This window comes from Cornus florida, unplaced genomic scaffold (genome assembly GCF_030987335.1).
Source record: "Cornus florida cultivar Cherokee Brave unplaced genomic scaffold, ASM3098733v1 CherokeeBrave_3.0.0_Hap2_Chr01, whole genome shotgun sequence".
NCBI lineage: Eukaryota > Viridiplantae > Streptophyta > Magnoliopsida > Cornales > Cornaceae > Cornus > Cornus florida.
In genome coordinates this window covers 32,866,112-32,873,738 of record NW_026775571.1, presented here as the reverse complement: position 1 = coordinate 32,873,738, position 7,627 = coordinate 32,866,112, and the positions used below count along the sequence as shown (strand labels likewise).

Genomic DNA, 7,627 nt, shown 5'->3' with positions numbered 1-7,627 from the left:
AAAGTATACTTCAGGGGTGTTTTCTGCACTTTCCCCTTTTAATAAACATGTCACTAAATAGATTAACACATGCAACGTCGGGTTAGTGTTCAAGATTCCTGATATGATTATTAAATAGGTCGTGTTTGGGTTTTCCTATTTAGTAAAATACCCTTAAGTCAATACGACATGATTATGACCTGTAAACACGAATGGTCACCCCTACTTCATGCAATGGATGATGTTAGTCTTCAATGTGCACATTAAGCAACAGAACCAACCAAAGTATAATATATATAATTTAAAATTTAAAATTTGTTACAGACAAACATATCACAATTTCTTAAATAACACAAGCACAAGTAGATATAAGGTGATGATTAAATAAACAAACAAAGAAACATTCGTAAAAATCCTGATTACTTAAATAACAAAGGTTGGACATCTAGTGATAATGATACACTACTCTCCAAGGGAGGCCCCGTTGAAGTTGAAGCGACATCCCAAGGCCCTGTGACTTCAATTACTGCATATTCATCCTCTTCATAATTTTGTTGGATAGGGGATACTCCATGTGACATTCTAATTGCATCCAATTCAACAGCAACTTCTTTCATTGTAGGCCTTTTTCTCCCACTCAAGTTCAAGCATCTTTTGGCAAGATTTGCGACCCGCATTATCTCTTCTCTCCCACCCTCTTTAGAAACTCGGGCATCAAGAATGTCAAATGAACGGTTCTCCTTCATTTTCAACATGAAATATGTTGCCAAACTTCGTCGTTCTTCTGATCTGGTTGTTGAGATAGGTTTTTGTCCAGTTAAAAGCTCAACAAGAACTACTCCAAAGCTATAAACATCACTTTTTTCTGTAAACTGGCTTGATTGGAAGTACTCCGGGTCCAAGTATCCAAAAGTCCCTGTACTAACGTGGTCATATGAGTTTGATCAACAGCAACTGATTTTGAAGTCCCAAAATCTGACAATTTTGCTCTAAATTTCTCGTCCAACAAAATATTTGTGGATTTGATATCTCGATGATAAATGGGTATGGAAGTTGCTGAATGCAAATAGGCAAGAGCTCCTGAAACTTCTGCAGCAATCTGAACATGAATATCCCAAGTAAGTGGAAACTCTTCATTTTGCTCATGGATATACTGGTAAAGGGTTCCATTGGGAATGTATTCATAAACCAGTAAGGGAACTTGTGCCTCCAAACAACACCCATGCAGCTTAACCACATTCCTATGGTTAATTTGTGATAGAATAACCACCTCATTAATAAATTGTTCAAGGTTACCTTCATCCACTATCTTGGACTTTTTAACTGCAACAATTCTGCCATCAGTCAACATCCCTTTATATAAAGTGCCTTGCCCTCCTTGACCAAGGATTCGGTTCTCGTTAAAGTGGTCAGTGGCGTTTTCCAACTCCTTTGAACTAAGCAACTTGTTTTTCTCAATATTATCTTGATCACTCGAAGACAATTGTTGTTGCAATAGCAGTCCCCGGTTTCGTTTAAAGAATTTTTCTTTGAGCATGAATTCCTTTCTCCTTCTCACAAATTTATACAACCACCATGTAGCACCAAGTAGAAGTAGAATTCCAATTACACCCGTACTAATACCTGCAAAACTCAGTTGGAAAATGTCATTTTATCAACCTAAACAGTTTATGCTTCAATTTAATTACTCACGACATTTCCAAATCATATACCTTTTGGGGACTCCAATTTTTAAGTGTATATGCAATTAATGGATGGCCCATTTCAAACACTTAAACTAACCTTTGAAAAAATTTAAAGACAGACATTATTAATTTTCAAAATTTAGGAATACGAGAGTTTTAAAGTATTTTTCTAAATTTCAAAATTTAGGAACTTTAAAGTATTTTCCCTTTCAATTTTGAGATGTTTCAAAATAAGTGTCCCTTTCAATTTGGGAAGGAGGAAGTTGTGTAGTTTCTGATTCTTCTTCAATATTTTCGGACCACATATCTCTATTGAATGACGAAATTCAATATTTACATAAAAATGGTGTTATGGAATTACTGTCTCGGTTTTGGTCGTAACTTGGTAGAACAATTGTTTTGACTTTATTAGGGACATGTGGCATTTGTGTGAAATAAGGGGCATACCTATGATAATAATTCGAATTTTCTTGTTGTCCACTGAAGGTCCTGCACATTCATCAATAACTAAATAATTAAGGGAATTTAAGGGAAAAAAATAGTTAGCCTACTAATTTGTATATTTGTCCCTTGCCTAGTTGACACAAATACATCACAAAGCAGTTATATTTATATCTGTAGATTATTATTAAAAGTGTAAAGAGTTTAGTATTTTAGTATTTCTTTATTAATATAAAAATATATTTATTAATTGATACAAAAAGAATTTTTAAAAGAGTTTATATAGAATTGTAACACAAATTACCTCTTTATCTACTTATTATGAGTTTTTTAATAAAAAAAAAATCTAATTAGACAAGGATATATTTAAAGAAAATAAAATAATTTCTATAAATTAAACTCTACCACAAATTACCTATTTTTATAACACTCTACCACAAATTACCGATTTTATTTTGTATAAAACTCTATCACATATAACATGTATTTATCTATTTATTATGAGTTTTTAATAAAAGAAAATCTAATTAGACAAGATATATTTAAAGAAAATAAAATAATTTATTACCTATTTTATTTTCTATAAAACTCGATCACGTATAACCGGTATTTTTCTATTTAGTATGAGTTTTTTAATAAAAGGAAATCTAATTAGAGAAAATATATTTAAAGAAAATAAAATAATTTCTATAAAATTCTACCACAAATTACCTATTTTATTTTCTATAAACTTTATCACATATAACTAGTATATACATATTGGATCAGGCTTGTGGTGTGCATATTTTTTCACGTTTTAATTGGTGTCTTTATAATTAGGATCTTCCAAAAGTGGAATAGGTGATATAAGGCAGGATGGTTCAAAATTTATTGTTTTTTATTTGTTGTATTAAGAAGAAAGCAATAGTTGTTGTTGATTTGGTAAGTTTAACTTGGATTGTTGTATTTTTTTTTCTTTACTTTTCTAAAAATTATTATTATTATTATCTTTTGTTTTATTTTTATTTTTCTCTTTCTAATTGATGTTTAGAAGTGATTGGTTTGGTAAGTTTACTATGGATTGTGGTTTTCTTTGGTTCATTCTTAATTTATTATTACTTTGACTCATTATTGTTATTTTTTTTCTTTACTTTTTATTTTTCAGAAGTATCATTTTTTTCTTTAGTTTTTATTTTACTCTTTGTAAGTTTATTTTGGATTATAATTTTTTCCCCAGTTTTTTTTTTTTTTTTTTGTTCATTCTTAATTTATTATTTTGACTCGGGATTTCAATGTTTTTTAAGTTTGGGTTAGACTTGATTCTGATTTGAATTTGTTGCTGAAAATTTTTTATATGTTAATTTTTGTTTCAATTTTTATTAGTATTTTTTTTTTTTTTTTGGTTCAATCTTAATTTATATTTTTGAGTCTTGTTGGTATGTAAAAATTTTAAATTTTTTTCCATTTTTTATTTTTTTATTTTTGATGCATTTTTAAATATAAAGATATTTATTAATTAAAATATAAAAAAGAGTTTTATAAGTTTTTCTATAAAACTCTAACACAAATTACCTATTTATTTTGAGTTTTTATTTTTTAATTAATATAAGATGTTATAAGAGTTTTTATAAAACTCAAACCACCTAATTATTATGAGTTTTTTTTAATAAAAGGAAACCTAATTAGACAAGGAAATATATAAAGACATTAAATAATTTAGTAACTCTAATTAGACAAGGAAATATATAAAAAGTTAATAATTCATTCCTATTAAAAGTTTAATAATTGAATTCCTATTAAAAAATTTAATAAGATTCTTTATAAATTATGCCCATAATTTAATCCATAACCAATTTATACGTTTTATATAAAAATAAAATAATAAATAATAAAGAGTTTCTATTACATAAATAAAATAAAAAAGATAGAAGTGTAAAGAGTTTTAGTATTTCAGTATTGGGAAACTACACATAAGTACAGTTAGAAGTCTTAAACAATAAATTAGTCAATTATAAAACTTTATTTTTCACTTTGGTTGAATTAAACAAAATAATTACATATGCATAGAGAATCATTGTTAATGTCCAAAATACTCTCAAATTTATTATATTAAAATATCAAATTAAAATCATATAATTTTTTCATCCAAAAAATTCAAAAAATTATGAATGCATAAATGAAGCTATGTTGGTCAGTCACCACCATTACCAAAGGGCACCACATTTATGAATTAAACAGACTGCATTTAGTTGTGATATTTACATCTACCAAAAAAAAAAAATGGTGTTAAGGTTTGCCTTTATACAATTTTTTTTTTATTTTTAATTTTTATATATCCATACATTTGATTTAACTTTTCAAAAACAAAAATTAAAAAATAATAAGCATTAGAAAGAAATATAGTATCAAAACATTATATACAGTGAGGCACAAAGTTAAATAAAAAAAAAAAAAAAAAGAAGTCAATTTTCACAATTAAAGAAATTTTTATTATGAGATTTTTAATAAAAGGAAACCTAATTAGACAAGGAAATATATAGAGAAAATAAATACTTTAGTTTCTCTAATTAAACAAGGAAATATATAAAAAGTTTAATAATGAATTCCTATTAAAAAGTTTAATAATTGAATTACTATTAAAAATTTTAATTAATAATTAATGTTTTTATCTCTTTAAAATTCTAACATAAATTACCTATTTATTATGAGTTTTATTTTTTAATTAATATAAGGTGTTTATAAGAATTTCTATAAAACTCAAATCCCCTATTTGTTATGAATTTTTTAATAAAAGGAAACTGAATTAGGCAAGGAAATATATATAAAATAATAATAATAATTTAGTTTATCTAATTACACAAGGAAATTTATAAAAAGTTTAATAATTAATTCCTATTAAAAATTTTAATAATTGAATTCCTATTAGATTTTAATAGGATTCTTTATAAAATATTCCCATAATTTAATATAACCAATGTATACATTTTACATAAAAATAAAATAATAAATAATAAATAACAAAGACTTTCTATTACATAAAAGAGATAGAATGGTTAGAATAGAATCCTAATTATATTATTTTACTATAAATTTGCATAGTTTTTTTTAAAAAACCTAGAGAGTTCGATACATATATATACAAGAGAGAAAAATTAAAAAGATGTGATTTCTATCACGTAAAAGAGAGAAAGGTTTAGAATAAGATTTCACAAAAAAATAATAATAAATAAATAAATAGAGAATAAAGAGTTTCTATTACATAAAAGAGATAGAAGGGTTAGGCTAGGATTATAATTATATTATTTTATTATAAATTTCAACTCTTTCCGGGGTTAGACTAGGATTTTAATTATATTAATTTATTATAAATTTGTATAGTAAAAAAATAGAACCTAGAGAGTTCGGTATATATATATATACTATTATTAAAAGTATAAGGGGTTAGAGAATTTCAAATCATTAATTTATAGTTAATTTAATAAAATAATTTGAATAAAATATCAATAAGCAAAGTCTAACTAAAATAAATTTATATTATTATTATTATTTTATTAGTTAAAAGATAAGCTTATATTAGAAGAAGGAAAGAATTTACGGGGAGGTCCAAATAGGACAAACAGAGACTGCCTAAGCAGTAACAAAGCAAAAGCAGATCAACATCTGCAAGCCGAAGGAAAACTACAAAGATACCTAATTATAATGTGTTAAGACAATTCCTTCAACAGAAACTTCTACTTGCATTCTCTAAAAGTTTCCTACCAATTTTCTTTGTTTCCTACCAATTTTCTTCTCTACTACGATTTACTTTTCTAACAACCTATTTCTTCATCTATTATAATTTCTATATGAATTAAATAAAATAACTAATATTTATTCCTTTTTTAACTATTAATTGAACTCAAATTCTACTTAAAGATAAACTTGATGTTCTTAAACAAGAGAATTCCTTCCACCAATATGGCATATCATTTATGTACTCTGGACCATCTTGTTTGATCGAATAATATATTCAATTTCCTCCACTGGCTTTTTTGACCATGAATCATGCCAATCTCAAATATTCGGTACGTCTCAAATTTTCTGTTTTATTTATTTCTATATGATTTTACTTAATTTAATCCAAAAAATAATGTTATTTTCTACTGTTACAAGTTTAATCTCTCACTAAATAAAATATAGTTCATTAAAATCAATATATTTCTTTTCAATATTCTTCAAATTTTTGTGTTGGAACATTTATTTTTTTAATTTGATGTATTTATAATTTATATGAAAATTTCAATCTATAATTATATTTGAAATCGAATTCTTTCTTAATCTAAGAAAGGAATCATACTATCGTAATTACATTTTATATGTAGGAATCAAAGCACACAAAGTCACAATTAAATTCAATTATATTTGTGATTTTTTCACAATATTTGTCTCATATTCCTTTTTTTTTTTTTTTTTTTGAGCTATTTACAAATTCAACATTCACAAATAGCTAGAGTTAACTTGTCCAAGTAAAAATAAATAAAAAATTCTATTAAAACTTTACACCCAAAGTCAAAAAAGTAGTTAGAACTATTTTATACATAGTTACTTAATAAGTTTTATTTTTTATCTTTTACTATTTTATGTTGTTGACCTATTAGGATTTACAATTATGACTAATGGTTTAAAATTATGAATTTTAATATTTATCAAAAATTAATATTTATAACATAGTTAATAATTATTTAAGTGAAATTTTTTAACTCTTTAAATTTTAATCTTTACTCTTAGAATACAATTTAGTGCTCATGATTCTGAATGTGCCAAAAAACAATACATTTGATTTCATTAATATTTAAAATTGTAATTACTCAAACAAATTGCAAATTAATTACTCGTATTTAAAAATAAAATTTATTTTGATAATTCTCTATTATTTTTAATTAAAATTATAAAATGACATTTTGATCATTTTTACCAAGTATATATGTAAGTATGCAAAGCTCAAGACATGTTTCAGTATTAGGCAAATGGCTAGGATATATATATATATATATATATATAATTGCAGATTGATAATTTATGTGTGCAAAGATGAGAGGTAGGATCTGTATATGTATTTGAACTGAACTTGCAGACTGAGTAGTTAGTTAATATATGTACGGACATGCATACCTTGACATCCATATGACAAATACGGGTTTCCTTCATAGCCAATCTTACAAGAGCATCCGTAACTAGTTAAGTTGTAAGCATATATTGTTTCTCTGCAGCGAGAATGATTTGCTTTGCATAATGGCGCCAATATTGTCCATTCCATGTCCGTAGACGTACTATTCCAAGTCGTCGCCAATATTGTGTTATTGCCAACATTATTATTATTATTATTTTCTATTTCATATTTTTTTCCCCGCACACATACAATCTAAGAAAACTAAGGCTATATTTGGTACAATAAAAAAAATAAAATAAAATAATAATATTAGTTATGATAAAAAAAAAAATTAAAAAAAAAAATGAGAGGATAGTGTTAATCATTTATTTGGTTGATTAATGAAAATAAAATA

The 7,627-nt window shown here is 25.3% G+C and overlaps 1 pseudogene; it reads right to left on the bottom strand.

Moving 5' to 3' along the window:
- Window positions 1-398: 398 nt before the first annotated feature.
- On the bottom strand, window positions 399-7,380 carry LOC132270557 (wall-associated receptor kinase-like 22; annotated as a pseudogene).
- Window positions 7,381-7,627: the final 247 nt, after the last annotated feature.